Below are 21619 nucleotides of genomic sequence, written 5' to 3'. Positions count from 1 at the left end.
GCTTGTATTTTTCTAGGCCACTCTGAGTGTCTCATAGGGTTGAATCAGTGGTGGGATTCAAAAATGTGAACAACCGGTTCTCTGTGTGGATGCCACTTCCGGAAGTCCATTCTGGGCCTGGGCAACAAAAAATTAGCTACTGGTTCTGCTGAACTGGTGCGAACCAGCTGAATCCCACCACTGGGTCGAATACATATTTTGCATGTAAGCCTAAATCAACCCACCCCAACCTGTTGCTTCCCAGATGTATTGGGATTACAACGTCCAGAATTCCCAGTCTGCCTTGTCTCTCCTGTTGCCTAAATTGGAATGCTCCTTGGGAATTATAGGCAAGTGTAAGTAGAAAAAGCTCTTTTGGTTGAAGAACACCTCAGGCTCATATTTAGAAGAAAAAGACAAATTACTTTTTAAATCTGCCACTATTTTTCCTTTTTTTGTAAGATCCTTTATTATTTTTAAATACTGCTTTCGGTCTGCTGTTGCTTGATTAATCAAGAGAGATTTTTCCCAACTGATTCACTAAATTGATTTGTTAATTAAGCACTGCAGACCTGTCATTAAGAGTGGTCTGGTCAGAATGCAGAATGGTGGAAATGTATAAAAAGAGAAACATGACTACATGTCAGGGGATACTGGTTAGTATGGCACAAGTGGAAACAATTGTGTGCTCTCCAGGAAATGGTCTAAGGGAAACCTCAATAATGGTTAGATCATGACTGATGACTTATTTGCTCCCTCCAAAAAGCAGAAGTTATCTGCAGGGGAGGCCCTAGGATATTTGTAGTAACAAGAACACCTAGCCTGGTTGCTAAGTGACTTGCTCTCCTTACCAATTTTCTATGGCTGAAAGTTTAAGGTGACGTCAAAGCACATGAAGTCCAAGGAAGCATTGTCATCATCTTTTTCATGACAACAGGTTTAGTTGGATTTTGTTAACCAACTTAAAATACAAAAAGAGAAGTTCAATAAGACTTTCTAGCATTGGATTTCTTAATGTTAAGGGACCTGTACTTACTGAACTGTACTATTGTACTATCAAGCAATGATAAACAAGGTAAGGTAGTAGGATGGGATATGCAGTCCTCCAAGGTCAAAGATCTGATACATTTAGAATACCAATTAAAAATATCACTTCTAATAAAGAAGTCTTGATGTTGTTCCAGAAAACTGATCTTGATTCATTTCAGTTTGGCTTCAAGCCACAGATTGACAATGGAATAGTTTTAACTGTTTTTTTGGATGACTTTTCAAAATGACAATTGAGGTAGTCCATTATTGGTGCTTTCTCTGAATGTCTTCATAGCTTTCGATATCTTTGACTTCATATCTTGATGGATTGACTCTGGGGATTAAAAGCATGATAAAAAACTTAAACAATAGTTAAACCATGGCTTAGTGTGATATGTGAACCCAGTCCAAGTCCACCTTAGTTTTTCCTAACTTGGCGTCCTGCAGGTATTTCTAGGACTGTAACTCTAAAATTCCCTTGTAAATCAGAGTGTAGGGAGCATCCTGATATGCTGACGATGGAGGGGAAGAAGCAGTTATCACCAGTTTGCTTTCTGGTAAATTAGTATTTTGTGATTGGCAATACATTAACAGACATTTTTTAATGAAACTTCCTAATATGCTCTCAAAATCTTAACTGTACAGCTCAGGTTTTCCTTATCAATGCATCTCTTCTATTCAGTTTCTTCTTGCACGGATTATTATGACCATGTATCTTTTCAAACTATAAAATAAAACGGCTGTTGGATAGAAGGAACGAGAAGAAAGCTCTTCCACACAGAGCCCCTTCTGGATCTGATAAGAATCTAAACCACTGTTTGTCAATCTCAACAATTGTGAGATAGGTGAACTAGGGAATTCTGGCAGTTGAAGTCCACCCATCTCACAATTGCTGAGATTGAGAAACACTGCTCTAAACAAAGAGGAACTGTTTTCCTTGGTTTCCCAAACTGTTTGTTTATGCACAAACAAAGATGTTTGTACTTGCCATCTGTGCTCTGTCAGGGTCTGGCCTTCTCTCCTCCCAGTGCCATAGTTGGGCAGGTCAAACACAGTGGCATCTTTCAGATTGCAGCCAGAATATTCCAGTCTGTTCTGGATGCCTTTGACTCAATGGGACTTCTCCAAGGAAAGTAAGCTATTATTCATTCACCATTTAACAACTCTGTCTGCCTTGGACTGCAATCCTTATAACAGTTTGTACAAGAACATGATTAAAAAGAAAAAATATTCAAATCACAGCAAATAGGGACATGAAAATATAGAAAGTAATCCATAATCCAGTGAAAACAATAGCCTATGGCCGCTTTGTTGGTTTTAGTTTCAGTCTCCCCATCCCGATAAAGGAACCATTTTGCTAGTTGGAAAGAGAGCATACTTAGAAAAGTGAAAGCGATTGAAACAATAGCCTGTGAAGTCCCGAATTCTGAGCCCACTGTAGCCAGCATACTGTATATTGGCTACAGCATATATCCTTAAGGATCTGTTTACAATCTGAGGGGGGGGGAAACCCAATATAACATTATTGCTACTTTTAGTAGCTCATTGCCAATTAATATAGTAAATGCCCAGGATATAAAAAGAATACTTATCCGACCATGTTAGTTTAGAGCACTATTTATTAAAAAGAAACAACAACGTATCCTCGAGCCAACTTTAGCCTTGAGTTCAGCACCCCACCCTGCAGTTCTTTTTTGTCCTTTTATTGAACAGCTGGGATGAGGTCACCAGCCTGAAATTTGCGCAATAGTTAGTGTGCAGCTCTAGTGTGTGCTGCAGACAGTCCCAGGCTCATTTGCATAGTCTTTCAGTGCTTCTTTGGGTCATGGGGGCAATTGGAGAATCAAAAAAGGACCTCTGTGCTCAAGAGAGTGAAATTATTATTCTTAATTTCATACTATCTGTTTATGAATGCCACTGGAACGGAACAAACATGCTGTCTCAATGAAGAACTGAAACCCATCTTTTCTTTTCCCTGAAGGGTGTTTTGACAGATCTTGAATATAATTTGTGTCCATGTAATTTATTATTTATTTAAGGCTCATTATAAAAATAATATTGAAAAGGCCCCGCTTTTAAGTTTTTGCAATCTACAAAGCATGACAGAACAAACAAAATGAAGGGGGAGAAAGGGAGAAAACAAGCAAACTACTACCTCTTAAATTCATCATTTGCTCAGATCTTTTTTTCATCACAAGATGAAAATGATTTATGAACTCTCTAAGACCACAATTAGTGGCCTCAATGATTACCCTCCAGTTGCACTGACATCCATCATTATGAAATGCTTTGAGAAGCTGATAAAGGACGTTATTGTGTCTAGCCTCCCATCAGCATTTGACCCGCTTCACGACCAAATCGCTCTACGGAGGATGCTATTTCTTCTGTTCTCCATCTGAGCTTGAAGCACTTAGAGAAAAGAAATGCTCATTTGCATTTGTTGTTTATCGACTTCAGCATTTAACACAATCATTCCTCAGCATCTAGTAGACAAACTGGGCCTTTTAGGCTTAAACACTTTGTGCAACTGGATTCTTGATTTTCTTACTAATAGGCCCCAATATGTGTGAGCTGGAACAAATATTTCTAAAACCATTTTCTTGAGCACAGGTTCTCCTCAGGGCTGCGTCCTAAGTCTGCTGCTGTTCACCCTGTTGACCCATGACTGTAGTGCTATGTTTGCCACCAACCATATTGTGAAGTTCATAGATGATACAACAGTATTGGGCATTATTCATGACGACAATGAGGGTGCTTACCGCAAGGAGGTTGAGGATTTGGTGAACTGGTGTAAGGAAAACAGCCTAGTTTTAAATACTGGAAAAACCAAAGAGATCATTGTTGATTTCAGAAAAGGCAGGCACAGCCACACTTCTTTGTGCATTAATGATACACCTGTGGAGATGGTTACCAATATCAAATTTCTGGGTGTGCAGTTAACAAGTAGGCTGGCTTGGTCGCTCAACAGCAAGACATTGGTGAAGCAGGCACAGCAGCGCCTGCATTTTCTGATTTGCATGAGAAAAACACATCTTCCTTCCCCTATCTTTACCACTTTCTACAGAGGGATGATCGAGAGCATCTTGTCATACATCATCACAGTCTGGTTTAGAAGCATCACTGCTTCAGACAGGAAAGTAGTGCAGAGAGTGGTGAGGATGGCTAAAAGATCATTGGCAGTTCCCTCCCTCCCATCCAGGACATAGCACAGAAGTGTTGCTTGAGCAGGATCCACAAGATTGTCTGGGACACTACACATCCTCTTCACGACCTGTTTTCCTTGTTACCTTTTGGGAGGAGGTTCTATGATATCCGAAGCAGAACATCTAGATTAAGTCACAGCCTTGTTCCAACTCTAAAGCTTCCTCCTTCCATTATGTATTCAAGATGGACAGTGAATAATATTTACATATTATGTATATGCAAGAGTGTAGGTCTATACATATGTTGTATATAGTATGTTTTAAATGTGTATTATGTATGTGTACACTTTGAGAGGAAGCAACTAAATTTCATTTTTAATGTGTGCCATTGTGCTCATAGGGAAAAAAAATGACAATAAAGGTTATCTATAGCTGTTGGGTAGGGAACCTATGGAGATTCCAAAGGAAAATAGAATATAGGCAGTTCTCACTTAAAGAATGCAATTGGGACAGGCACGACATGCCTGACTTACCATATCAGTCCCACTATGGTTATTAAGCAAATCACCTGCAGTTGTTAAACATTATATAATGTGATTTTACTACCAGCTTCCTCATTACTTTTCTTATTGGAAGCCAGCTGTGAAGGACACAAATAGTGAATGCATAACCATAGGACACTATATCCATCATAAATGCACATTGGTTGTGAAAAGTCTGAATCATGATCACATGCCCTGGGAATTCTGCAACAGAGCTGTAAGTTCAAGATATTGGAACGTATTATATGGTAAGTTCAAGGGATCGTATATTTATTTTTTCAAGGCCATCATAAATTTGATCAGTCACTGGGTAAGACAGTCATTGACTGAAGACTACCTGTAGTCAGTCAGTCCTTCCTTCCTTCCTTCCTTCCTTCCTTCCTTCCTTCCTTCCTTCCTTCCTTCCTTCCTTCCTTCCTTCCTTCCTTCCTTCCTTCCTTCCCTTCCACATAAATTTACTAATTTATATTTTATTTTATTGCAGTCTATTGCAATGGTTGCTGAAGATGATGACTTAGCCAGGCCCAAGACAACAGAGATGTTCTCTGATGGTACTTCCAGCTTACCAGTATTTTTTCCACTCAAATCGCCTGATTTCACAATGAAAATGATGTAGGACTTAAGAGGACTTATTATGACTGTTGGAGATACCAAGTCACTATGGATACAGCCAGATGGCCACATTCAATTGCTATCCACCAGTTCTTGATCTAATGGAAAATGTGCTATCCCAATGGGTGAGCCCTATTCTGCTAAAGCAGCAAGGTTGGTGAGTAGCATTGTTTTACTTATTGAAGTGATTGCTGGATTCTCAGGCTTTCTTTCCCTTTTCACCAAGAATCTTCTAAAGTGGGAAGAGCAACCACTAATCATTCTCCCTATCATAGAATGGGATGGAGTTGGGTGAGTATAGGGAGGTCCATGTAATGATGGCTTTGGTAGCCTGGTTGCAAGTAGAAAGGTGTTCCATACTTGTCACTTGGCCTATTTCTGAACATGAATTTTGTGCTCTTCTATAAGAAGGATAAATTGGTATTCATAAGCAGCCTGGCCATGCAGCTGTTGTAGCTAATAACTAGGTGCCTGTTGTAGCTAATAACTAGATTTTTTCATTAGTTCTAGGTTGGATCTCTCTTTGATTAGCTTCCATCTGTTGCTTCTTGTGCTTCTGGTGCTTTGGGGCAGCCTCTCAGATATTGGAACACTGCTATCATGTCAGCCCTGGTCCTTCTTTTCACTAGAGTAGCTATACCTAATTCCTGCAACCATAACCAATTCCTGCAAGATGATGGATAGCAAAATTTTACAGATTTTTACAGAATAAAAAATGCTACTTTTATACCACTATAGCTAATGGTAACTTTTGATTAGTTTCGCTCATAGGATAGGGATGGGGATAAAAGCAATGCCATCGAGGTGAAAGGGGCAACTGAATTGGGTTCTGGGGGCATATGTATGACATTGTTAAATGAAGCAGAGATAAGACCTAAGATAACTTAGGCTAGCTCTTTGCAGTGATGTGAGACCCAAAGGTTGTAAAAATGTTTGTGACCTTTGCTCTGTTGCTTTTAACAAGAAGTTTATTTACTTTTATTAAGAGATCAAAACTGGTTATCTCTGCCCCATAGATAGATTAGTTTCTCATTTCAGCAGCTTAATCTGCTGTTAAAAGCAGCATTAAAAGGACCATTTCATTTTCACTCACTTTCCAGCTCTACAAGATATTTCTTCATCCTTTGCTTTACCACTGTAGTTCATGCAAAGTCACTCTGTATTCTGTGAAAATTTCAATAATAGGACAAATCATATAAATACCCAGAAACAGGAAAATGCTGGGTTTGGAAATGGTGTTCCTTAGAGCAAAACCAATGTGTTTTAAATTATTGTTCTTGACAGAAAATAATTTCAGACTTCAGCTCAGGCAATAGGCTCCCAGACATGTATTCATCTTTTAATCCAGGCTATAGGAAATAGATTTCTTCTTCTTCACTCTTTTCCCTCTTCTGGATAGTTCCATATCATATGCTCCATCTATAATAAAATGATATGATATGATATATGATGATAAGGCAAGGCAAGACAAACAAAGGGAAGTAAAGATAGGATAAGCAAAGATAAGATAATGAAAGATAAGATAAGCAGAGATGAAATGAGATTACCTTTATTGCACACTGGCACACAGTAAAAATGAAATTCTGTTGCCTGCTCTCAAAAAAAAGTATATATCTACCCATACACATACACAACATACATATGCACATGCTATACACATACACACACACATACACAAATATATATATTAATCACTGTTCATTTTGAATACATAGTTAAGAGAGGAAACTTTAGAGTTCATAAGGCTGATACTATATTGAACAAAGCTGTGACTAAATCTAGATCAGGGGTGTCAAACACACAATGTAACCTGACGTAGCATGACGTATTGCGACTTTTTTGCCATTGATGACAATGGGGTGGGTGCAGTTTCGCTATGATTCATCCGGCCCGTGGGCTGGCAGTTTGACACCCCTGATCTAAATGTTCTGCTTCAAATACCACGAAGCCTCCTCCCAGAAGGTAACAAGGAAAACTTGTCATGGAGAGGATGTGTAGTGTCCCTGACTATACTTCAGACCCCAGTCAAGCAGCGCCTATATCAGTGGTTCTCAACCTTTCTAATGCTGCGACCCCATAATACAGATCCCCATGTTGTGGTGACCCCCAACCACTTATACATCACCGGGTGCCAGAGGCGTGGCCAAATAAAAGGGGGAAAAAATGGCGGCCAGCCTTGTTTGGCGACCCCCGTGAAATGGTCGTTCGACCCCAAATGGGGTCCCGACCCACAGGTTGAGAACCACTGGCCTATATGCTATGTCCTGGACAGAAGAAAGTGAACTACCAATAATCTTTTCTTAACTACCAATAATCTCACCACTCTCTGCACCACCTTCCTGAGCAAAGTAGTAATGCTTCCAAACCAGACAAACATTTGGGAGGTTCTAGATTATAAACTATTATTCTAGATTGGGCACTTTATAGCTTTCCTACACTGTACTGGTTTGGAGCCAGAGAAGGTTGATCAGAAGTTCCTATCAGTTCAATATTTTCCTTGCAGAGAAAATGTCCACCCAGAAAAACAGACAATCTGGTTCTACACCTGGAATCCAAGAAGCATCACAGCTTATTGGGACAACTGTAGAGACATACAGTATCCGATTCTGGAGCAATGGACAAGAATAATGATGAAATGCACTATCTCACTTCTGACTCAAGCAAAGGAAACTACAGTAGGATTCAAAGGGTCTAAATGAAATTGCTATATAAAGTATCTCAAAAAGAACACGGAATTGTTCTTTGTGTTCCCCTTTTTTTAAGTACATCACATAAAGAACCTTGCTTTGAAAACCACCTGTAATGTTATCCTACTTAATTACCTAGTTCAAAAAGGTTGCTTTTGTCCTAATTAGGACAGAATGGAAAAAAAACAAACACCTAACTCCATGTGGTCATAAAAACCTTCCAAAATAAACTTCTCTGAGGTATCCTCTGAACACATGACAGGGTCATGCCACATGCTGCTTCCTAACCAGAGTGACTCTTATTTCGTCTGTACATCCCACTTGTATGTCAATCCTTTCCGTCTGATAGTTGCTACATTTTCTTTTTAGGGACATAAATAGCTAAATGACAGAGAAATGTTATCACACAAATGAGTTAAAAATAAACTGTGTGACATATCACACCTATCATGTGGTATTATTTTTCAAAGTTTCCTGTGTGGATAGAATGTAATTTCTAATTATGCAGAAATCTGTTACACTAAGCATGCAACTTTTCCAGAAAGCGGATGAGAAATTTATTCTCACGCAAAAATTACTGTTATTCTTGTCTCCTCCATAATTCAGTATATAGACAGAAAAACCATACTGAAAATATCTGTAGTTTTCTGTGGCTAGATGCATCCAGATGGACTTCTGATATTTATATCTATGTTTAAATCTACCAGAGTCTAAGCTTGCAAGGATCCTCCACCAAACATAAACAGAAGTTTGCAGGACCAGCTTTTTGATTGGAGGTACAAGATAGAGGGGAAAAAAGTATAACAAGGTGCAAACTTTCACCTTTCTTATTCAGCCTGTATGCCAAAGAAGTTGGAACTTGAGGAATCAAAAATCAGATTAAAGACTGGAGGAAGGAACATCAACGATTTTCAATATGCTGATGACAGAAACCAAAACAGGCCTGAAATATTTGATTCAAAGGATTAAAGACAAAAGTGAGAAATTTGGTCTCTTCCTGAACATCAGAAAGGCCAAGCTCACGATCACTGTGAGGAATGGAAATGTCAAAATAACCCACTGACAATGAAGAGACCGATTGCATGCCAGATTGCACTTTCCTAGTGAAAAGTGATCGAAGCAGTGAATAAAGCAGTGAATAAAGTCCAGAAATAAATTATATTTCAATTGTACTGGGTCACACAAAAATGATGAGCATGAAAAAGCAAGAATGTCACTTGACAATCAAATGCAAATTAGTTTGCACTATCATGTGTCCCATAGCTATCTGCAGCTGTAAAAGTTGGACCATGAAAAAAACTATACAGGAGGAAAATCTATTCATTCAAGCTGTCAAGCATTTCTTAGACAGCAAAGTTGACAAAAAGCAAGCATTGGAGCATATAAATCCAGGCATATTCTGAAAGACAAAATTAGTCATTTTGGCCATGTGATGTAATCAAACTCACTGGAAAAGGCAATTATGCTTGGAATGATCCACTGATCATTCTGCAGTAAAAGGAAACAAGGCTATTCAAAAAAATGATTACTAGGCACCATCAGAGCCAATACCAGCCAGACTATAAAAGCTTGCCTAGAGTCACCTCTGGCAAGATGAGCAGCATACAAGCTTACTAAATAAACAAATAAATACTTACATACATACGTACAACTGAAAGAAGCTATACAAGGTCAGAAAATGTGGAGTGACCTGGTCCATAGAATTGGCAAGATTTTGACACATTTGGATGGATAGCAGTATCATCATTGCAGGCATGCCCGCTCCCCATTGGTCCCTCCCCAGCTTCTACTTTAGCCATTTCTCTCCTAATATTGGCCCTCTTTATTAGCAATTGGCTCCCTGAGTTCCTTTCATGTCTGCCACTTCCTCTTCTCTAATTTGGACACCAACATCTCTCCATGCTTCCTAAAAGTAGGCCTCAATTACTTGATTTGTGGCAGAAAAGAGTTTCCACTCTGAAAATATTTTGAAATGTATCTTTAGCTTATTGCAGTATCCAAGGAATAATGAGGGAGATTGAGCTGGGCTCTTTAGTTGTCAGCTTTGTAGTTATTGCAGTTAGTTTCTAATCCTCTGAAAGTTTAAAGCTCCACATCGAGTCAATTTCAATTTGCTGCTCTTCAGAACTTAATTAGTTGCAGTATCCTAGCTCAGTCTGAGGAGTTCTTGGTACTCTCTGAGCTTGGTTATTTTCTTGCTTATCCCCACTCCCTCCTAGCACTGATGATGTTACCTAGTTTGGGTAATGAAATGTCTGCAAGAAAACAACTAAGTTAGAGAGCACTAAGGATCCCTCATTTCAACCCTGAGCTACAAATATTTTCTCTATTGATAACTCAGTCTGCCTCTCTCTCCATTAGGGCTATTCCGGCCCTGGTGCCTTCTACCTTTATTTCACATCATATCATCAAATAGGGCATGCAAGAAGGATCAGACAAGCCAGACCAGGCAGGCTCTCAGAGGGACTCCCTTGACTGGTACGCAGGCTTATTTTGCTCAAAATAAATAGAAATTAATAGGTAACCAAGTATCTATGAACCATCAAACAACATTAAGCCACTGCAGGACATATAACCCCCGACTAGGATCTTAATTCTCTTTTTGTGTGTGATATCATGCAACTCAAAGGTCTTGATGGATTTCTTCAACTTCCCATTTTCTGTTCTTCCTTTGGATTATTCTTTATTTTCTCCTGGATTTGAACTGGGAAGTAATTTATAGAAAATAAATGTTTGTTGATTCAGATCGGGGGGAGGAGGGGCACAGTGAAAATCCAAAATCTGTAGCTGCTTAACAGACCAGCCAAAAGAAAGCAAATAGTGTACATTTTCAAATTCTCTTAATTTGTACAATGTTACCAAAAACAGGGGAAAAAATTAAAAGTCCAGAAATTAATTTAAATGTTTAAGCTATGAGGTTTGCAGTTCAGTTTCAAAATGAAGGTTTTGCTGTAAATGTGAACTTGGTGTTAAATGTTATTGGGATCAAATTGCAACTGATCTTTGGGGGCAAAAAATGTTGTAACCTTGCAATTAGATTTCAGTGATCTGTAAGGTAGTGACATGGATGGCCATTTAGTAATCCAAATTAAAATTATTTTATTCAAACAAAATAATTACTTGTAAAATAATTAATTGTAAAATAATTACAAGTATTTTATTTTCCAAAGCACCAGAAGGCTAGACAAGAAACAATGGATGGAAACTAATCAAGGAGAGAAGCAACTTGGAATTATGCAGTGAGAACAGTGAGAACAATGAATTAGTGGAACATGTTGCCATTAGAAGTTGTGGGTGCTTCATCTCTGGAGTTTTTTAAGTAAAGACTGGACAGCCACCTATCTGAAAGGATATAGGATCTCCTGGTTGAGCAAGAGGATTGGACTAGAAAAGGGCTTTTCAACCTTTTCATCCATTGTACCATTTTTAGGATATGGCAACATCCAAGTACCACCAGTCGCCTAGCAAGGTGTCAAAAACCTGACCAAAAAAAAAAAAAAAAAGGAAAAAAGCACAGTTCGCTTAGTGACTGTTCAAAGTTACAATGGCACTGAAAAAAGTGCTCCCCAAGCCACAGCTGAGCAAGACCCCTGCCTGCCCACCCAGAGGCGCTCTTCCTCCTGTCTGAGGTTTTCATTGTTATGAGCATTTCTGTTGAGAATTGGCAGCGGGGGTGTGGTGGGGATGTTTGGTTTTTATTCCCCCCGTCTGCTGGATGATTGCAGCAGGTTTGGCCACATGACCCTGGGACACTGTGACCGTCATAAATGTGAATCAGTTGCCAAGCATCTGAATGTAAATTACAAGACCCTGGAAATGCTGCAACATTCCAGCTTATCGGTTCTTCTTCTGGGCTCAGCAGAAGCACCAAGATCAGCGCCGAGGTCCAGCTGGAGCCTGGTGCTGATCCTGGCAGTTCCACTGAGCCCTGACAGTCCTGCAGCTCAGGCTTGTGCGGTGCTGCCACCAGTTCAGCTCATTCCCCTCCCCCGCTACCACTTTTCTAGGATGGTCGCATACCACCTGCCAGGTGCTAATGTACCACAGGTGGTACCCGTACCACTGGTTGAAAAGCCCTGGACTAGAAGACCTCCAAGGCCCCTTCCAGCTCTATTGTGATTGATTCTATATTTCTAATATTTCATAAGCTTGCCATAAGCCATGGTTTAATAATTTAATAGGTGAAATACATATTTATATAGCTTAATGTTAGTGCCTATATTTTCATTATTACATGTTTTATAAACTTTTTCACTTTGGTCTCATGTTGTTTGCTTGATTTTCCTAGAATGCTGCTTTTTAATTATGTTCTCATTATTGCTTCTTTGGGGTTTTCTTTGCTTTCTTATTCATGTAAGAACTTCCAAGCCCTGATTTTGCATCATTTTCTTGCAAGTTTCTCAGAAATTCTGCAACATCCTCCATGATATTTACTTTGCAGTGATGACCATCTCAGTACATGAATTTTGTACTTCATTTATTCTTACTTCTTTTTGAATAGCAAACTGAGTTGTGATGCTGTTGAATTTCCTTGACTTTTGGCAGGATAGCCTAGTAACAATAAGCAAATTTATCTGGAAGCAAAGTTTTGTAGCACCATCCTCATGAAGTCCTCTGCTTGCAGTTTAAATGAAGACTGGGCTGAGTTTAATTCCTTATTTGGTAATTATCCAAGTTGCATTAGTCAGAAAAACACTTGCTTCTGTTTGGCAATTGGTTGATACATGACCATGTATTGATGTGATTGTTTTGATTTTTTAAAAAGAGATATTCAATGTATTTGGGGGAAATGGTTTGCTTTTTAAAAAAAGAGATATGTGATTTACTTGGAAAAAATGCCTTACATTATCAGATTTCAAGACAACATGATAATGACTGATGATACATTACTTTTACATGCCACTGGACTCCCACTGACCCTGGGCTTCTTACAACATTAAAACCAACCAGCCAAAGCACTCTCCCTCCATGTAGATAATAAAAATCCAACAAACATATGCAGGTGTAACAGCTCATGGAATAATTCACAACACATATATTGATAGCTCAAACAGCATCCTGGCGCAGTGCTCAAGATAAAAGCCAGGTCATTTCTAAAGGCCAACAGGATCAGTGCCATCTAGATCTTTGGGAGGGAAGAATGCTGTACCATAGGACAGGCACAGCAACAGAGAAGGAAGACTTCCTAGGTCCCTCTAAATGGAGCTTACAATAGTTCATTTACTGACTGTTCAAAGTTACAACAAGACTGAAAAAGTGACTTATGACCTTTTTCACTCTTACAACTATTGCAGTATCCCCCTAGTCACATGATCAAAATTCAGATGGTTGACAGCTGGTTCATATTTATGATGGTTGCACTGTCCCGGGGTCACATGATCACCTTTTGCGACTTTCTGACAAGCAAAGTCAATGGGGAAGCCAGAATCACTGAACAACCATGTTACTAACTTAACAAATGCAATGATTCACTTAACAAGTGTGGCAAGAAAAGTTGTAAAATGGGGCAAACTCACTGAACAAATTTTTCACTTAGCAACATAAATTTTGGGGTCAATTGTGGTTGTAACTTGAGGACCATCTGTATTTAACAGGAGCTGTCAAAACAAGAACATCCAATATTAGCATGACAGGAGTCAGACCAGCAGTAATCATTTGAGACAAGGGTTCCTCAAATATTCTGGCCCCTGCCCATGAAGGGCATTGTAGGCCAAAAACCATACAGCACTTTGAGTTGTCTGGTAATTAAAGCAAAGGATGCAATAGTGGTATTACGTGGGTTACTCAGATGCACCCATTACTTCCTGTGCTGCTATACAGTATTCTGGCCCAGTCATGGTTCCATAGGTCTTCAAGTATAGCCCCATGTATAGTGCATTGCAGTAATCCAGGCAAAAGTTTACCAAAGTATGAGTGGACATCATCCAGGCTTAGGGAGGAAAGGCTGCAATAAAAGACAGATTTATGCAAAGGTCCTTCTGGTCACGGCTGCCATTTGCTTCTTGAACAGGAGCCTGAAGCCCAGTGTAATGGAATGTGTGGGTGATTTGGGGGAATGAGGAGAAGAGATGTTGCCTAAGCAACAATCAGACAAAAGAAGGGGGAGCCCTCAAGGGCTTAATGGTCAGAGAAACAAATTTAGGAAGGACTCGCCCTAATTGATCAGACAGTTAAAGATAACAGATGGGAAGTTTGTATCTTCAGACTTGCAAGATGCTACTAATGTATATAGAATTAGGATATTAAACAATAGAAATTAGAAGTTAAACAAGAATTAGGTCATTTAGTTTTGTTTCCTGTCTGGTTTATCTGGGAGGTCTTGGATCCAATAGGACCCACAGATAGCAATTCAACCCATTCAGAACCAGCAATAGAAAATTTATTTTTCTTTACTATATTCTTGTTTTTTCTTTCTTTTCTATTTTTCTGTCTTTTTTTTTTAGCTTGTATTGATCCTTAAGCTTTTTAATTGTAATGTGTGACAACATTACTGTAAACAAAAATAATCATGCTTAGAAAAGAATCTCTTTTGGCTTAGGCAATTACCAAAGAGAAATAACCTTTTTGCTTGTTCATTTCTAAGGAAGTGGCAGTTATCACTACTCCCAGTAATTGTCTCTATTGTTGAATTGTTTTATTATTAGAAAGTTTTTGCTAACAATTAACCAGAAACTTCTTCCTATAACTTAAGGCCATTATTCTACACATTCCATGTTTAGACAAATAAATAACATGGCTTGGGTTGTTTTGTGTGATGGAATGTCAGTATATAAAGAGTGCTATCAAAGTCCTTTCAAACGTTTCCCCACAATTCCCAATTCCTGCAACATTTAATTTCCACTCCGCAGTTCAGTATTCTTATCAGTCTTTCAACTTATTCCACTTTCTTGCAATGTCTCTTATAATGTGCTACCCAAACTTGGGAACAATACTTGAGATGTAATCCAAGGGTCATTATGAGTTGAGTGGGTTTATAAATGTGATTTAAACAAACAAACAAACAAACTGCACAGCATGATAAAGGAAACTAGATTTACACTGGATTTTCTCAACAATTTTACAGTAGTTGTTAAGCAAATTACATAGACTTTAAGCAAATTCAGCTTCCCAATGGGCATTTTTTTGCCAGAAATCGACAAAAAAAGTACCAAATCAGGATCACATTATCACAGGATGCTGTAACCAGTCATAAATGCAAACCAGTCATGTGATTGTAGGGTTGATCCAACAGTCATAAGTGTGAATACATGTCATAAGTCACTTTTCCCAAGTCCATTATGACTTTGAACCATAAATAAATGGTTGTTGAGGACTATCTGTACATAGAGTATTATGTGCAGATGAGCATGGAATTAAAGTAGAATCTCAATTCTGTGGCACTTCATTCAGTGGACTTCAGATGGAATGGACAAAATCTGAATTCATACATTTTATCTGAGTTGCATAAATTATCATTGTCGACCTTTGGCCGCTCTATGGATCAGCCCTCTTCATGCCCCTGTCTCACACTCCCTCTTTCAGATCCACCATGGTCATCCCGGTGTCCTCTTTATAGTGTCCAGCCAATGGGTACTAAGGCATAAATGGTACATTAGGAATTACTCTTGGTATGGGAAGAAAATGTTTTTGTCCTCACATAGAGAAGTCTGAAAACTGAGAAAATGTCCTGGGAAAGATGGCAACTTAAAGGATAGGAAACCAAAGAGTAGGACAATGAGACAAGCTTGGTCCTGCAGTATGCTTAGGCAAAGCAAAATAATAACTTCAGACAATCAATTTCAGCTTTGTGGTGGAAGGTAGAGCTGTAAGTCTTGTGGTTTTGCTATAAAGCTATGCAAGTGAAAAAGTGAAGAAATAACTCTGAGTCCATTTTCACCCCACTGACACGCTCAGCTGTTATTACAGCCAAAAACCAATGCAAATGTCTCCTCCTCAAAGTAATCTGAAGGGAACAAAGGTTTTTGAGTAATGGCTTCTAACCTTCTAAGTAATGGCTTCTAACTTTCTAGGAAATATTATTAATCAGAGTTCTTGATCAGTTAAACAGATTCCAGTTCTGGTTTCCTGGGTGGGGGATGGGGCAAATATGAAAAAAGATCCAAAGAGGATGCCTTAGAACTGGGCATGTGGACAAGAGAGAGATGAGCAGAAAAAAAGAATGTGGAAAGCTGTGAGTCTGGGCCAGGGAGAAAAGGAGAGTTGATAATGGTATAGGATGATCTATCTAGAGTGAGTTGCGACATAGGAATTTTGCTAGTTGTGGTTTCCCTTTCCTCAGCAGCATAGTGTCCTAGAAATTCCCCAAAGACAATGTTAACTTTACTCTAGGGGCCAAGGAGTTAGGGATGGTTTTCATAGGAAAGACTCATTTGCATTGCCCTGCCAATTCTTGGACTGCAGCTCTTTAAAACTGTCTTATTATTGCCCAATACAGTTCTTGCACATTAAAGACCCATCTCCTCATTCTTGAATAAGATGAAAAGGTTCTTATGGAACTACTCCTCTGATTCTGGAAGAAATTCCTTAAAATATTGCCCATCCAAATAATTACTGTGGCTGCTTGTGGAACTAAGCTGGCCCATCTAGAGCTAGAAAGTCCCCCCTCTCCAATTTCCAGTGCTTGTTGTACTCCTGTTGTGCAGATTGCCTATTTCTCCCTGACTGATTGACATACAGTATTAGACAAAAAGTATATATTGTTCACAGATTTTCCATGGCTTGAACATCCATACTAAATTCATATTAATGGGATGAATCAAATGTTCCTATCATCCCAAGGATATTGTGAAAATATATAATTCTATGAGAGTTAATTACTGCAAATCACAGGCATTTTGTATAGTTTTCATCTCAAATACCATGTTTGGCATATACTTGATAGCTAGGCATAGACAACTATTGTCAAATTCTCACTGGTTACCTTGAATCTGTTAGTGCTTTCACATTAAAAAGTGCTCTCACAAGACACAGGATATATGGTAAATATTGACTAAATAATATTTATGCTGGAGTTTAGTATAGCTCAAAAAATAAAAGAGTCTACAGGAAATGTAAAATCTGAGTTTGTCACCCATTTTACCTGGGATGGAAATAAACTGCCTGGAGTGATTTGAAACAGAGACAGGGTTGGGATTAGCAACAGGCAACCAGAGGAGGGGTGAAAAAACTCAGGAGATTGGCCTGGGCTGTACAATGGAAGACCCGCCCCCTCCTTTTTTTTTTTTTTTTACATATGTCACATGTGTAACAAAACAATGGACTTTGATGTGGCCAAAATCTTCATTTATTTTTGTTTAAATCCCCCCCCCCCATTCTCCAGCCAGTTACTCTGGACAGCAAATTTTGTGCTGGCATTAGTTTATTGCTTAAATAAAGATAGTAAGTTTTGTGTTTTGGGATTCGAGGCATTGAAACACGACTCATCATAAAGCAAATTTCTTTATTTCTCCTTAAGTCCACTCCAAGCAACAAGCAAACAGGCACGAATGCCTTTTATAGTTTTCTAACCCCCAGGCAGTCCAGCCAATAGTAATCCTTCTTTCTTCGTGCCTTGCGCGGGCGCAGTAGTCCGGCACCAGCCAGTCTGGCCCTGGGCAGCTTTTAGGTTGCCCGGCACCATTTGCAACATTTCTGGGCCTGCTGAGTTTCCTCATCAGGCCCAGGACACAGCACCCCTCCCCTCTGGATAGAACACACACAATGCCCATTTTCTTTACAATAATAATAATATAAAAAAAATATTATGTCTCTGCCCTGCTGAGCCCACCAAAAGTCTCATTCTGCAAATGGTGCTGCACCAGTTGAGAGTCCTCGACTTACGACCGGTTGAGTAGTCCTCGACTTATGACCGGTTGGGGGTCGCGGCATTAAAAAGGTTGAGAACCACTGCATTAAAGGTAGACAGTGCATGTCTCCTTTGCCAGAAACTTTGAAATGTGGCATCTGGACACATGTCATGCCATCCTGACAACACCCATGTCAGCACGCATGCAAGTATGTGATCAGTGGCAGTTTCTGCAGCCACATCCCTAGCATTGAGGGGAGATTCAGGCAACTCCTGAATGGAGAGAATATTAATATCAGGAGCAGGATCTGCCTCTATCTGTTTTAGAGGTAATATGCTGAGGCCATCTGCATGGCCCATTTCCTTTCCAGGTTTGTGGATTAAAGTGTAGTCATATGCTGACAGGAAAATAGACCATCTCAGCATATGTGGGGAAATAATGTGTTGTGTTTGTTTGTTTGTGGTAAACAAACCCAGCAAAGGCTTATGGTCTGTGTAGACCATGAAGTGGCAGCCATATAAGAAATCATGACATTTCTTTATGCCAGCCACTATGGCCAAGGCTTCTCTGTCAATCTGAGCATAATTACGCACTGCAGATGACAGAGTCCTTGAATAGTATGCTACAGGGACTTGTGTCTCATCAGCCTTCAGGTGACTGAGTACAGCACCCACCCCATAAGGGAATGCATCACAAGCGATGTATACAAGGAGTTGCTCATTAAAATGGGCTAATACCGCATTTGATGAGAGCAAGGCCTTGATCTCCTTAAAACTCCTGTCATGGACTTTAGTCCACTGCCATGGAGCTTTCTTGTCCAAGAGCCGGTGTAATGGCTCAGCCACAGTAGCCTTATGGGGAAGGAAAGCATGATAAAAGTTAAGAAGCCCCAAGAAAGCCTGAAGCTCGCTTTTGGACTTGGGACTTGGGGCCTCCTGAACGGCCTTCAATTTAGACTCTGCAGGGTGGATGCCTTGAGCATCTATTTTAAAGCCTAAAATTCTGTAGAAGTAATACCAATTTTACATTTGTCCTTTTTTAATTTGAGGCCCACTTGACGGAACCTCATCAACACAGCCCTTAATCTTTCAGCCAAATTCTGAGATGACTCCCCTGCAATGAGGACGTCATCAAAGTAGGGGCAGACCCCCGGGATACCCCTGAGCGTGCGCTCCATGACGCTCTGGAATATGCCAAGAGCAACATTCATCCCAAATTGTAACCTTTTTACTTTAAAAGCACCTCTGTGGGTCACTATTGTTTGGGCTTCAGCAGTTGCCTCATCAACAGGTAGCTGTTGATAGGCCTGTGCTAAATCAAGCTTTGCAAACAGTATTCCCCCTTTAAGGGAGGCCAGAATATGACTCACTACTGGTACAGGATATGCATGCTGTTGCAAAGCTGTGTTCAGAGTACACTTATAGTCCGCGCAAATTTGGACTTCCCCATTAGCCTTTAAAGGTGTCATGATTGGGGTTTCCCATGGACTTGAGTCCACAGGTTCCAAGATGCCCTGCTGGAGCAGCTTGTCCAGTTCAGCATCAATCTTGCCTTTGAGGGCAAATGGCAGCCTCCTAGGCTTAATCCTAACTGGTGCGATGTTTGGGTTTAGTCGCAGTGCGATGGGAGGCCCTTTGTATGAACCAAGCTCTGAACTAAACACATCCACAAACTCTTTGCAGACTTCTGCAAGTCCTGGAGTTTGCAGACTATTCAGACCAGTCACCTGAATTCCCAGGGCCTCAAACCAGTCGAGTTCAATTAGACTCATACGATCACCCCCAACAACCACCACATCTAAGAGGCCTTGGAAAGCCTTACACTGCACCTTGAGTGTGGCTTCTCCTAATATATTAACCTTTGAATTTTGAAAGTCAGTAAGAATTAGGTTCGATGGCCTGAGTTTGACTTGACGGCCACTACTGCAGCAAATCCTTTTAAAAGTACTGTGTGAAATGATCAATATAGTGGACCCGGTGTCCAGCTCCATCGATAAGGGAACCCCTTGTAACTGTACATCAGTGTGAAGCTTCTTTTTAAGAGGCTTGTGTGTCCCCGTTCGCAAGATGCTTCTATGCGACGCACAGAAACCCATCCTATGTTGGCTGGGGACCCTGGTACCTTTCCGAAGGGATTCTTCCCGAGGTTGCACCTGCTGGCAACCCAAACATGCCCAGCAAATGGCGGAGCGGAACCGGCAGTCTGTGCACTTGTGGCATCCTCCGCAACTGAGACACTGAAGGGCTGCTGGGGCCTTGTCTGGTTTCTCTCACGGTCTTCTCACCGCCGGCTGGTGAAGTCTATCCACCTCCTCTTCAGGATCCGAGTCTTGGACTTCCTGAGCGACCTCCTGATAGACGGTTGCGATGGCTGGAGCGTTTCTGGCAAGCCGCAGAGCCTTCACAGCACCACCTGCTGCTTCTTCAGCTGCAACTTCACGTAAGACATCTTGGAAGGTGACTTCAGCTTTAGCAAAGATTTTTTATTGCAGCTCCCTGCTTCTCAGGCCACAGACAAAACGGTCTCGTAAGCGTTCTTCCAGGTCCATGAATTCACAAGGCCTGGCAGCTTGTCTCAATGCAGCAATAAACTCAGCAGCGGACTCGCCTGGCTTCTAATCCCTCTGCTCAAAAGCATGCCTCCACGCGATCATCGACAACTTTGGGTGGAAGTGATCCTTCAGCATGTTTTTTAGATCGGTATAGGTTACATACTCCAGTGGTGCCGAGGCTACCAGGTTCTGGGCTACATCGAAAGTGTCTTTATCGCAGACGCACAGCAGGGTTGCTGCTTTCAAGCCATCTTCCTGGACCTGGTTAACCCTTAGGTAATTTTCCACCCGGGCCATGTAGGAGTTCCAGCGCTCCGGGTGAGAGACGTTGAACTCAGACAGCCGTCCAATGTTTGACATCTTCTGCTTCGAATGCCTCGCTGCAAGCCTTTGTTGAGGGGAAAGGCCCATTTGCCAAACTGACCTCCAGCGATGCTGTACTGGCAGGTGAGTGCAGAGCTGGACGCCAATTCCCAGACTTCAGGCTTTTCAGATGAGGCTTATCCTCTTCTTACTGTCTTTTTCCTTGCAGCGATCCCACCCTTGTCGCCACTTTTGTGTTTTGGGATTTGAGGCATTGAAACACGACTCATCGTAAAGCAAACTTCTTTATTTCTCCTTAACTCCACTCCAAGCAACAAACAAGCAGGCACACAGGTCTTTTATAGTTTTCCAACCCCCAGGCAGTCCAGCCAATAGTAATCCTTCTTTCTTCGTGCCTTGCGCATGCTGAGTTTCCTCATCAGGCCCAGGACACAACAGTAAGTAGTAGTAAGTAGTACCCTAAGTAGTAGAAGGACAAAAAGTAGATTTGTCATTGCATGCTGGAATAAGCATTACTTGCTACTTGAAAATAATACATCTTTTTTATTTAGATTAGCTTTACTCCACTTGATGGAATAGCATTCCTAACAGTTGGTACTACAACTCCCAGAGTTTCTAGCTATCATGGGCTATGAAATATGGGCAGTGCTATCATAACTCGACCTGGTGGGGAAGGCTGGCTTATGCACACACCTGACCTATTTTCAGACAAATGGGAGGTGTTATATTTAATTTTCTTTTCATATGAACTCCACTTATGTGGATTAAAAAAGATCTCCTCCCCCTTTTTCTTACTGTGTTTTCTTCCTTGGATCTTTTCTCTCCTGGTGCCTATTTGGCTCATCTTTTAGAACAGAAACTTGGGAGAGAAAAGGGAGTTCAGTTGCCCTCAACTTTGTGACTTTTTTTTTTTAAAGCAACTCGGACCCCTTCAATCTCTTGGGTTTAGTTTGGAGAGGCTACTGTC

General features: G+C 40.5%; 1 long non-coding RNA gene across 1 annotated transcript in view; it reads right to left on the bottom strand.

Annotated features, from left to right (window-relative positions):
- Positions 1 to 20044: 20044 nt before the first annotated feature.
- LOC120299034 overlaps positions 20045 to 21619 on the bottom strand; it is a 64258-nt gene continuing 62683 nt past the window's right edge. Inside the window, exon 3 of the long non-coding RNA XR_005554305.1 lies at positions 20045 to 21111. This is a non-coding gene — a long non-coding RNA (uncharacterized LOC120299034). The remainder of the gene's footprint in view (positions 21112 to 21619) is intronic.

Source organism: Crotalus tigris, unplaced genomic scaffold (genome assembly GCF_016545835.1).
Source record: "Crotalus tigris isolate CLP2741 ecotype Arizona unplaced genomic scaffold, ASM1654583v1 scf7180000024167.7108832, whole genome shotgun sequence".
Taxonomy (NCBI): Eukaryota; Metazoa; Chordata; class Lepidosauria; order Squamata; family Viperidae; genus Crotalus; species Crotalus tigris.
The sequence above is the reverse complement of the archived record's forward strand: the minus strand, read 5'-3'. Positions and strand labels throughout refer to the sequence as shown.